The following is a 13,200-nucleotide window of genomic DNA, read 5'->3' on the forward strand; positions in this document are numbered from 1 at the left end:
CGTCCGCTAGACCCACACTATCATAGTGACTATGTAATGTAATGCACCCGAGGCTCAGTGGTTCCACGCGGTGTATTTGACAATTAAACACTCACTTGACTTTCCAGACTCCTTTGAAAAGGACGAATAATCCAGCCGCTAGTTGTTCTGAGAAATCTGCATGATCCCATTGACTTATTTTCCCTTGGGTTACAATTTGTTGAAGGTGTTTCTAACTATTTAAACTTCCTTTAAACGCTGCCTCTCTCACCTTAAAGCTAAGGCATCGAGTCTTTGACTTCCACCCCGAGGAGCATCACTGCTATATGTCTACCCTATCCATGCCTACCATCATTTTATGTACTTCGATCAGGTCTCCCCTCAATCTCCTACGCTCCTTTTAGCCGGTGCCTGCGAATGCTTTATGTAGTGAAGACTGCAAGACCGTTTTAACTTGTTTTTCTTGAGTTGCATTTTATTTACGGGGATTGGCCTGAGCTCTCTGCCTGTCCACAATGTCAGTGGAATCTTATACCGAGAATAGAGGGTAGACAAAAATGCTGGAGAAACTCGGCGGGTGCAGCAGCATCTATGGCCTGAAACGTTGCCTATTTCCTTCGCTCCATAGATGCTGCTGCACCCGCTGAGTTTCTCCAGCATTTTTGTCTACCTTCGATTTTCCAGCATCTGCAGTTCGTTCTTAAAGTCTTATACCGAGAATTGTTTTCAACTAAATTTAATACTTTCTCTTGTCACAATCTTTGCTCGTGTTTTTCTGTTAACCCTTTATCATCTTTAAATTACCTTGTGATGTTTTCCAATGTTTTAACAAACAGAATGATCCATGACATTTCGAGACTGCCTGAAAGTAATTATAAGCTCACGTTATAGGTCGAAATAGGCCATTCGGCCCATCGAGTCTACTCTGCCGTTCAATAATGGCTGCTCTCTGAATAACCATCCCCAGTCCCCTGACTGATAACAGTAAATGTACAAACTACAGCAGGTCTGACAACCTGTGGAGAAAAAAGAGTTGGGTTGATGAAGGGTCAATTAAGATGAAACGTGTTCTTTTTACACATGTATCTTGACGGATCTTTTCCAAACTTTTCTGGTTTAATATCATATTCCCAGTGTGTGCAGAATTTTGCTTCTGTTTATTTTTATCAGTTGCTCCCATAACAAAGCAGCTGCTGGCGTTAAGGTTTTAAAATGTCCCAGTCTTGTATGTACGTGTGTACACTTTGCCTGAGATATTACACCAACTGTTCCACAAGAAGAGCTGTCAGCAACTGCCCAGTACACTGGTACTTAATGCTGCCACACTGGGTGCTGATTCATTAAAGCGCTCGTGGTTCTCCAGTCTGAAAACTCACAGGTATATAGAACAGTACGGCTCGGGAACAGGCCCTTTGGTTCACAATGTTTGTGCTGAACGTAATGCCAGGATAAATTAATCTAATCTGTCTGCACATGATCCATATCCCCCCCCCCCCCCCGTTCCCTAACATATTCATGTGCCTATCTCAAAGCCTCTTAAATGCCATTATCCATCACCATCCTTGGCAACGCATTCCGGACACCCAGCTCTCTCTGTGTAAATAAAAAAAACTTCCCTCACATCTTCTTTAAACTTTGCCCTGTAGTCTTTGATATTTCCTCCATCAGGGGAAAGGGTTCTGACTGTCCTGCACGCCAGTGCTGAGTGGCTGCACTGCTCGCCCCAGTTTGTTCAGATCCATTCCTCAGCAACACCTCCTTACACCAAGTCATGTGTGATCTGCTAATAGGTTCTCACCATGCCCAGGTCTTGGAAAAAACACAAATAAGAAAAATATGTTGCTGAATGACCTGCTGCAGAAATTATGTAGCATAAGGTAAAATGGGAGAAACAGGTGACGGATTGATGATGCACCATGCAATTTTGATTTATTCTGTATAGAGTTTGAGGGAGGGCAATTGTGGTCTGGCCTGAAGAAACGTGGTTGAGCTAATGCTGCCGTAATGGAACTGCCCATGAGGTAGAGCTATGTGTGTGTTTGTATTCATTTACAAAAAGGCACCTGTATTGGTATATCCAGACTCAATAATGCATTTAGTGCAGCATTCATCTTAATGTGATTGCCAATCATTGTATAATTCTGGTCTACTAACCTGGCCCAAAGTAGAGTATAACAGCGCTCTTAAATTGCAAACTGTTCAAAAGAATGCCTTCTGAGGATGGGGAATGCATGTTTCTGTTACATTGCCGAAGCTGCTAATAATAGAATATCTAATAATCGAAACAGACCCTTCGGCCCAACTCGCTATTATATAATGTGTTGAATGTAGTTAAACATCCCATTGTGCCCCGTTGGTTGATGTTGAACAGAATGTGATGCAAAGCCATAAAAAGAGATGCCACAACAAATAAATAAGTTTTAATGAGGATCATAAAGTTGGAGAGCGGTGGGGAAGTGGAGAGGTTTTGGGGAGAGATTCTTGAGGCTGAGGCATGGATTGATGACTGCACAGTTGTCAATGATGCCGGGAAGTAAATCTCAACAGGACAAGAGGCCAATGCGGGAGAAATACTGGCATCCTACAGGATGTGAGGTTGGTAGGGTGAAGAGTGAGAGTGAAGGGACTTTCAAAAACGTGGGTGATGACTTTAAATGTTATTGTTGCCAGAGGTGAGAGGTCCTGGTGCACATTATGTGCAGCAGAGTCTTGTTTTGGCACAACTGGAGGATGGGAGATGGCAGTCTGACTAAGAAACCATGGGAGTAATCTGTGTTTATTGATTGTTTCATCTGCAAATCCTTAATTGGTATCGAATTTAGTGATGGTGTACCATACAGGTAAACCACTACATTTTCAAAAATGCACTGGGAGAACAAAGGAAGAATTACTCGTTTCTCAAACTGGTCCATTTGAGGAGATACAAATGATTAGTGTCTGAGGAGCACATATACAGCCTCCTTAGCACAAGTATGATTTGTGAGTTATTTGTCTTACATGTGGAGTAAGACTGTCTGCCTGTGGCATGCACAAATTTGGCAAGAACACTGCATACTTGTGACATGCAATACCCTGATAGAATGGGGACCTGACAAATATGTAAAGTATTTATTTGTCACAGAACATTTAGCAGACTGCCAATAAATATGCCTTGTGCGAAAGGTATGTAACCCACTGTTTGAAACTTAAAATATTGGATTTCAGTTTTGTCCCTGGAAGTGTTGTAATACCAGTTTGCTGCTCGCTCCTGGTTGGATGAGTTGATGTTTTCCTGTAGTTATAGTTACTGAAGTTAGGGGTGCCTTTTTTTTCTTGAAATGTATTACTCATAAACCAAAGAGCATATTATAATTACAGTTATTTCAAGGAACTATGTTTGGTTTAGCATAAGTTGAATATAGTTGCTTTATATAGTTAGCAACTGTAAGAAAAGTACAAATTCCCTATAGTAAATTACATTTGTCGTTGGTTCTATTTTGTGGGCAGATCTTTTTGTTATTGGTTACGTGCCATGGTAGATTGGAACTGTTGCTAATTATTTCCTTAAAAATGTGTTGTGCTATTTCACTTCAACATTGTGATATCCTCTAATTAACTGGCTTGACCAATTTATATCATCATTCTTATTAGTATGATGCAATGATACGAGGACTTTATTTATCCCAAGAGGGAAATTGATCTGCCAACAGTCATAGAATCACAACACATATTGTTCTTTTTAAAATGGCCAGTTTCAGAAATGTAATCTCACTCTAATGGTTGAGTCTTCACGACCATTAAAGTATTACCTAGTAAAGGTGTTTATTAACAGATATCATTATAAACAGGTGTGTTATCTTTTACATAACCTATTTGGATTGCACTATAGGTTATCATTGTGAACTGGTTATCTCCTGAATCGGGATCATTTAATCAATGGTCTAGTTATAAAGAAGTGCTGAATAAATATTAAAAGCATGAATATAAATCTATGTGGTGTAAAGGCAAGGTAATTACATTAGCAGACCTGCAGCGAATGACCTGGATCATTGGTCCAGAGATAAGAGTTCACATGGCATCAGGACAACTGGGAATTAAAGGTATTCTCAGTAACCAGCAGATTGTTTTAAAAAGCATCCAGTTCACGAATGTGCTTCAAGGAAGGAATTTCCTCGCCAAAATCAATGTTATTCTTAACAACAATACCAAAAAAACAAAAATTGTTTAAACAAAACCTCATCATCCATTCTCGGTGTCGAAACATTGAATAGTGTCATACTCAGCAGTGTTTGTACGTGTCTTTACACAAAACGCCCTTGCCACTCATGTGGCCCCCACAGGCAGGAGATCTGCTGTCCCTGCCTGATAGAGCCTATACGTGAATCTAGATCCACTCATGTGCTTGACCATAACCGCCTCCTCAGTTCACGTGTAATTAGGGATGGATGATAAATCCTGGCACTCTCACCGAGTTTCAAATCTCAATAAATTTAAAAAAGAGCGACATCTACTACAAACCTACTGACTCCCATAGCTTTCTTGACTACACTTATTCCCACCCTGCTTCTTGTAAAGATTCTATTCCCTACTCCCAATTCCTCCGTCTATGTGCCCATGACGAGGTTTTCTATACCAGGACATCGGAAATGTCCTCATTCATTAGGGAACGGGGTTTCCCCTCTTCCATTATGGTTGAGGCTCTCACTAGGGTCTCCTTTGCTATCCCGTAGCTCCGCTCTTACTCCCCCTCCCTCCACTTGTAACAAGAACAGAGTCCCCCTTGTCCTCGCCTTCCACCCCATCAGCCAACAACATATAATCCTCCAACATTTTCACCACCTCCAAAGGGATCCCACTACTGGCCACATCTTCCCATCTCCACCTCTTTCTGCTTTCCGTAGAGACCGTTCCCTGCGTAACTCCCTGGTCAACTCGTCCCTTCCCACCCAAACCACCCCCTCTCCAGGTACTTTCCCCTGCAACCGCAGGAGATGCAACACCTGTCTTTTTAGCTCCCCCCTCGACTCCATCCAAGAACCCAAAAAGTATTTCCAGGTAAGGCAGAGGTCCACTTGCACCTCCTTCAACCTCATCTACGGCATCCGCTGTTCCAGGTGTCAATTTCTCTACATCGGCGAGACCAAGCGCAGGCTCTGCGATCATTTCACTGAACACCTCCGCTCAGTCTGTCTTAACCAAGCTGATCTCCCAGTGACCCAGCACTTCAACTCCCCCTCCATTCCCAATCTGACCATTCTGTCCTGGGCCTCTATTGTCAGAGTGAGGCCCAGTGCGAATTGGAGGAACAGTTCTCCCACTAGTCCCACTGTCTCCGCCTACATTCTTTCTTTGCCCCACCCCCTCCCCGACATCGGTCTGAAGAAGGGTCTCAACCCGAAACGTCGCCAATTCCTTCTCTCCATAGATGCTGCCTCACCCGCTGAGCTACTCCAGCATTTTGTGTCTACCTAAGGCTTTAACGCAATTGATTTACTTTTAATTTTCACTCAGTTGTTTTTTTCGGTTACTTAAACCTGAAGGAAGACAAACACCAAAATGAAAAACATTTATTTTCAAAACTGCCAATGAACCAGTCCTGGTTCATGAGATAGGGAAGTCATAAAATAGGGTGCAGAGTATTAGATGGGAAAAGTGAACAATAGACTCAAAATTGACGATAAGCAGGTCGGTTTTGATTAAAGCTGCCAACATCGTTCCTGCTTGCAATGCTGCAAGTTAATTTGACCCAGGCAAATTGGCAAGTGCATTGTTTTTGTCCTGGGCAGTACAAGTTAGAAATGTTCCTGTTATTATAATATTTATCAGATACATTTTGTTTAGTCTTTGGCTCTTTTCTGATACAAGCTGGTATATTTGGTATAAAGTTGGCCAGACATCAAATGATCAAGGCAATGAAGGGCCAAGGTTTACGTGAATGTGTGAACACTTGATGAACATTGAATCTGTAACTACAATGCTCACTAGCAATTGGAAATCCTCATTTAGCCAGGTTTAAGGTGCTAAATGAGTGCTACCACTGCATGTACAGATGCTGTGATTAAATTGAGAAGATGTTTGATATATCAACATTTGAAAAATTACACAAAAATATTAGGTAATATAGGACAGCTAAATTAATTCAATAATGGCAACTAAGCTGAATTAAGCAACAAAAAGTGAGTTTGAATAATCTTGATCTTTTGAGGGTTAAATTAGTAACCAAAATCATGAATGTTCAGCAATATAGGCATGTCTAAGATATTATATTCAATACAAAATGCTAATGTATTTATGAAAGTTATGCTCATTTTTTAACCTATATGGTATGAATAATGTAGAATATGAAAATACAAAATAATTATTTAAAACATCCTGGTTCCTTCATGTTCTTCAGGGAAGGAACTGCTTTCAAAAGCAGTTGGAAATGGGCAATCTGCTGTTTTTTCCAGTGATGTTTGCATCTTGTGAAATAATTTAAAAGTCCTGGGAATGTGGATTTATGACCACTGAGACTTGAGTGAGTGCACAGAACATAGTGAATAGTTGGAATAAATAGTTCCTTATGTTAGTGATAAAATGAGGCTATACTGATGTCAACTCATGTGTGGCTCATTGGACCCAAATAGAACAGGTAACTAACTGCATTACAAGATGTAAAATGAAAATGAATGAATTTTTCTATGATAATGGAGGAAACAGATAAATGTACAAAAGTACAAACCCCTTGAGTACGTGATCTTGGCGCAGACCCATCTTTGAGAAATTGTGGCAATGAGCCTTTGTCCTATCACTCATTAAGAATTTAATGTAGTATATCATTATGATATACTACCTTTGGCCACTAACATTTGCAAATCTAACAAATGGAGTGACTTTGGGGCATTACACTGGCATTCTAAATCTTTTTACAGTTGTACACAACATGCACTGTTGTGTTTTCAGTCAACAGTGTATTTATTGCACATGCTATTGACATTCGGAAACTGGTTTAAAATTATTTGGGACTTGTGGCATATTTCCCCTTTTGCAAATGTGTTAGCTGTGGGGGATCTGGTGCCAGCAATAGTGCTGTCATTGTTAGCTAAGTAGACAATCATATTTGTACGGTCACCACAATTTAAGGCTCGGAGGATTCATCCCATTGTGTCTGCCAACCAGATATAGACTTTGGGTTAATTCTTACCTGCCCTTGGTCCATAGGTTACCTGACATTGACTGTGCATCCAAGTACCTTGTATCTATGCTACCATTGCCCTTTCAGGCAATGAATTAAGACCCAGATTTCAACCTCTTTGTTGATATCATTTTTAAGCTGATCCCTCGTCCATGATCAGTCTGCACTTTGTAGTTCAGGGTCACTTCCAATATGGAAGTTGATTGGGCTAGTTAATCATGAGGTGGTTGCAGGGATACAAAAGAGAGCATGGTTTTGCCCGTTCCCTGCATTTCCTGCACCTTTGTGTCTTTACGGCTGCAATGGGGAGTGCGCTTTGTAGGAAGTGTGGGAATGATGCGGCAGCTGTGTGCCGCAGACATTTATCATTGAGCCCGTCAACAGCTATCTGTAGTAAACGATGGTCTCTGCCAAACACTGCGTGAGGAGGTCAAATACAATTCCATAACAAGATTTGTCTCCACTGGGGTCTTTGCGATTTAATTGAATCAAATGAAGCATTATAAATGGCTCTGTGTTCCAAGTAATAAACAGCAGACTGTTAGCAATTAAAACTCAAGAATACTCCTATGTGTGGGATGAAATTAAGATTTTATATATTTTGAAATATACTATTGTATGCATTAAATTATGAGCATCACAAATATAATTTAAAAAATATTATGCAGTTCCAGATTATCGAGTTATTTGACCATTTGCTTGAGATTTATAATTTTGTGCAAAACTCATCAGCAAAAGGCTTCGAATGGAATACCATATCGAATGATTTTTAAAGGTGGTCACAGTTAATCATCATTAGAGTTAGTGCACCTTTGCTGTCAGTGGAATAAATGTGTGTGCAGGTGAAAGATAAACCATAGGAGCAACGTGATCATGCAGATCCTCTAACTCCATATCATTTCCCTGTTCTCCCTCCATAAGAATACCTGTTTTAATATGTCATCATAAAGCAATTTATTAAAAAACATATATAATTGAAAACTTCAGAGCAAAAATGTTGCAGCAAACACAAATAAGTTTAAAAAAATTACTAACTTGCCTTTTGTTTTCATAACCAAGTAAAACTTATAGTTTAGTACCAAATTGCTGCGAGGAACTTAGGTGGCAGAGCATGATCAGCAAATTCAGGGCTTCTGCATTCACATGGGGGTCTCAAAACCTGCTGTTGTTTTCCTAGAACTGGCTGTTGTCGGTACCTATGCCAAGAGTGCCAGGAATTCTGAAAATATGAGTTATTTCCAATTCAAGGATAACTTGTTTTCAATCCAGAACTGTGGAGTCTGTCATTGGAAGGGCCGGGGTTACTTGGCGGGCTAGGGGCAAGAGTTGTTCAGGAGGTTTTGTACTACTTTACCTATTGGTGTTTGGTTACCTTTGTGTTAATGAGTTACATAATGCCTTCTCAGCAAATTCTTCTATTCTTTGAGTGGTCACAAGCAAGGAAATCACAGAGAATATTGCAATTTTTCAAGGCAGCTTTTGGTAACATTTGTCCTGGCAGAAGTCAGAGGGAAGTGCTTGTTTTGGAAAAGATAGGCATAAAGTGCTGGAGTAACCCAGCGGGTCAGTCAGCATTTCTGGATAAAAAGGAAAGGTGACATTTCGGTTGGTGTTGAGCTGGCATGCTAAAATATCTCTTTTCTTTTCCACAACCCCTCTGTAATACTCTCATCCACAGGAGCCATCTGTTTTACAGCTTTGTGGAATGAATTCAATCTCCCACATTCATGAATCTCCCCCCAAGGATCTGTTCTTGGTTCTATCTGTTCCTTACTTACAGACTGATGACAAAAGATTTACCTTTTCACCTCTGGATCTTTCTGTTTTTATCCGAATCACAGTTGATTGAACTCCAACATTTGTCCTCTCGCTGCACATTATAAAAAGCAAAACTGCTGCCATCAGCTTGCAGAATAAATTCCATCCTATTCCTCAGTCAGTCTTTAAGGCAGAAGTGATTATCCTTCCTTTTAAATCATGAAATGTATCTGACCATTGAAGACCTCGCCGAAGCGTGTCTCATGTACGGTAACTATCCCAATCTTATTCTGACTAGATTCCCATTTTCCATCCGCTTTAAACTACCTCTTACCAAACACTTGAGGTTCATTTCATTATCATCTCCATCCTCATTGATCTACATTGGATTCTAGTCCTTAAGTGAGTAAAATGTTAAATTGTCATCTTTTTGTTGAAATCCAATGTTCAATTCCTTTTCTTTACGTCCCTTTATTTCCATCAGCAACTATTAATGGTGCACTATCATTCCATTTTCCTGTCTTAAAAGGTGTTTCTTGGAAACCATGTATAGTAAAGCACGAAAGCTGGCTTCCAATTGCTTGGAAATCCAGACGATCAGGCATCCAGCATTTAGTCCTTTTATATGTGGACCTCCTATCTGTTGATCAGCATATTTGATAGGTTAGCTACACATAGAGTCATAGAGTGATATAGCGTGGAATCAGGCCCTTTGACCCAACGCCACACCAGCCAACATGTTCCAGCTACACTAGTCCCACCAGCCAGCATTTGGTCCATATCCCTACAAACCTGTCCTTTCCATGTACCCGTTCAACTGCTTCTTAAATGTTGACATAATCCCAGCCTCAACTACCTCCTCTGGCAGCTTGTTCCATACACCCATGAAAAAGTTGCCCCTCAGATTCCTATTAAATCATTTCCCCTTCACCTTAAACTTATGCTCTCTGGTCCTACTCTGGGCAAGAGACACTGTGCATCTACCCGATCTATTCCTCTCAAGATTTTATACACCTCTATAAGATCACCCCTCATCCTCCTGAGCACCAAGGAATAGAGACCCAGCCTACTCAACCTTTCCCTATAGCTCAGACCCTCCAGTCCTGGCAACATCCTTGTAAATCTTCTTTGTACCCTTTCCAGCTTGACAACATCTTTCCTATAACGGTGGCCAGAACTGAACACAATACTCTAAATATGGCCTCACCAACGTCTTATACAACTGCAACATGACCTCCCAACTTCTATACACATCATTGGGAACGTGAGCTGGTGTGCAGCTGGGGCCAGGAACAGGGTCAGAGTCGGGTTTGGGATAACAAAGGTCAGGAACATGGGTAGGTGTGTGGTTAGAGCTGAAATAGGACAAGCTGAAACGTACATGCTAACCCTTTCAGCATTTCCCTTCAAAGTACTGGGTTCATTGTAGATGTTATTATACCATACTAGTGAGCAACATACTGTGCAACAAGTAAACAAGCTTATCAGTGAAAACAAAACTTTTCTATTTTACTTTGTGCTATTTGGCAGAAAGGAGGTGTTTTTTTTAAAAATGACCATGAACTAACATTTTTAATTGGAAAATGGTGCCTTTTGACTGCAGAGGAGTAGGAACATTATGTTTAAAAATTAACATGATGGAAATTCCATTCCAGATTTTTGTTTAGGGAACTGATTGCAGCTCCAAGAACCATGCATATTTTGTCATTAAGGGAATCTGTCATTTCAAATTTTCCCAGCTCAAAACAAATCTAAGATAAAGCAGAAATAGCTGGTGGAATTTTTAGCCTTTGTTTTTTAGTAAAATTCCCCATTTATACTCGTGCACATTTAACTTTGCCTGGGATTTTCCACAACATAAGAGTTGTGCATTTTATTTCCCTAATTTTGCGCAGGTTCTAGTACAGGTTCTAGTGCATACTTTCATAGTCGTACTTATTAAGCTACCAGCTGTTTGTCACACTAGGGTGTTGCACATACACTGTGAGATTAAAATATGTCCCGTTGTTTCAATGGGACTTTATTGTTGCATGTACCTAGGTACAGTGAAATTATGTTTTTGCATGCAGTTTAGTAAAAATCTGACAATTCATAGGCACATTCATACTTAAATACAAGAGTGCAGGAATTACACGGAGGCAGTTCATATTTCTAGTACTGTCGTGTCCCCTTCAACTTCAAAGTTGTTAAAAATAATGGTCTTAATTTGGCCATAAAGACCCGTTGTCCTGGCAGCGGCACTGGGTTGATACTGCAGGATCGGCCTGGCCGGATGATGTTGACGGTCTGGGTCAAATGCTGGGAAATCTGAAACCCTTCAGCCAGAGCTTGGCAGCACCGAGTTTCATCTTTGGAATAACATCTCAGCTTTTCTCATTCTTTCATCACTTTACGCCATTCCCAAACCAAGCCCCAGTTTCTTTTCTTTAAGAGTTAATATTTGTGTAGTAACATTTAAGTTTTATTGTATAAGGTATAATTGTATCTTAAATATCTGAGAACACGAGTAACTTAATATCATCACTCAACTACACTGACTCTATATGCAACTGGATTCACCTGTTCAATGTTTCCCTTCTATTATAAGGGGTAGTTTTATTATGGACACTTTTTCAAATATTTTGTCGTTTTCTCCAGTAATTGTGACAAGAATGTGCACATTTTAAAATCGATGATGGGTTATTGACAAAATAAACTATTTATCTCTTTCCAATTATGCCATATAGAATATACAGTGCCCTCCATCATGTTTGGTACAAAGACCCATCAATTATTTGTTTGCCTCTGTACTCCATGTTTTCATAATTTGAGATTTGTAATAGAAAAAATCACATGTGGTTAAAGTGCGCATTTTCAGTTTTTTAATTTAGGCTATTTTTATACATTTTGGGTTCACCATGTAGAAATTACAGCAGTGTGTATACATAGTCATCCCATTTCAGGGCACCATAATGTTTGGAACTCAGCAATGTCATGTAAATGAAGATATTCATGTTTAATATTTTGGTGCATATCCTTTGCATGCAATAACTGCTTGAAGTCTGCGATTCATGGACATCACCAGTTGCTGGATGTCTTCTCTGGTGATGCTCTGCCAGGCCTGTATTGCAGCCATCTTTGGCTTATCCCTGTTTTGGGGGCTAGTACACCTTCCGTTTTCTCTGCAGCATATAAAAGGCATGCTCAATTGGGTTCAGATCGGGTGATTGACTTGACCACTCAAGAATTGGCCATTTTTTAGCTTTGAAAAACTCGTTTGTTGCTTTAGCAGTATGTTTGGGATCATTGTCATGCTGTAGAATGAACCGCCAGCCAATGTGTTTTGAGGCATTTGTTTGAACTTGAGCAGATAGGATGTGTCTATACACTTCATTATGCTACTACCATTAGCAGTTGTATCATCAATGAAGATAAGTGAGTCAGTACTTTCATCAGCCATACATGCCCAGGCCATAACACCCCCACCACTGTATTTCACAGATGAGGTGGTATGCTTTGGATCTTCGGCAGTTCCTTCTCTCCTCCATACTTTGCTCTTGCCAGCAATCTTCATCTCATCTGTCCACAAGACCTTTTTGCAGAACTGTGGTTGCTCTTTTAAGTACTTCTTGGTGAACTGTAACCTGCGCATCCTATTCTTGCGGCTAACCAGTGGTTATCTTGCAGTGTAGCTTCTGTATTTCTGTTCATGAAGTCTTCTGTGGACAGTGGTCATTGACAAATCCACACCTGACTCCTGAAGAGTGTTTCTGATCTGTCGGACAGGTGTTTGGGGATTTTTCTTTATTATAGAGAGAATTATTCTGTCATCAGCTGTGGAGGTCTTCCTTGGTCTGCCAGTCCCTTTGCGATTATTAAGCTCACCAGTGCTATCTTTCTTCTTAATGATGTTCCAAACAGTTGAATTTGGTAAGCCTAAGGTTTGGCTGATGGAAAGACTGGAGGAAAGACTACGTGCTGAGAGCTCTCTTATACCTGCATTAAGGAGGCAGTTAAACACACATGAGCAATTACAAACACCTGTGAAGCTATGTGTCCCAAACATTATGGTGCCCTGAAATGGGGGGGGGGGGGGGGGGGGGGACTACGTACAAACACAGCTGTAATTTCTACATGGTGAAACCAAAATGTATTTTTTTTAAAACCCTTTAATAAAATCTGACATTGTGCACTTTAACCACATGTGATTTTTCTTTTTCTATTACAAATCTCAAATTGTGGAGTACAGAGGTAAATAAATAAATGATGTGTCTTTGTCCCAAACATTATGGAGGGCACTGTACATCACAAGAACAGGCCTTTGGCCCACA

The 13,200-nt window shown here is 40.3% G+C and overlaps 1 protein-coding gene across 2 annotated transcripts in view; it reads left to right on the forward strand.

Annotated features, from left to right (window-relative positions):
• Positions 1–13,200, forward strand: part of LOC129708951 (ras association domain-containing protein 5-like) — an 80,387-nt gene that overhangs the window by 10,650 nt on the left and 56,537 nt on the right. The window lies entirely within an intron of this gene.

This window comes from Leucoraja erinacea, chromosome 24, assembly GCF_028641065.1.
Source record: "Leucoraja erinacea ecotype New England chromosome 24, Leri_hhj_1, whole genome shotgun sequence".
NCBI lineage: Eukaryota > Metazoa > Chordata > Chondrichthyes > Rajiformes > Rajidae > Leucoraja > Leucoraja erinaceus.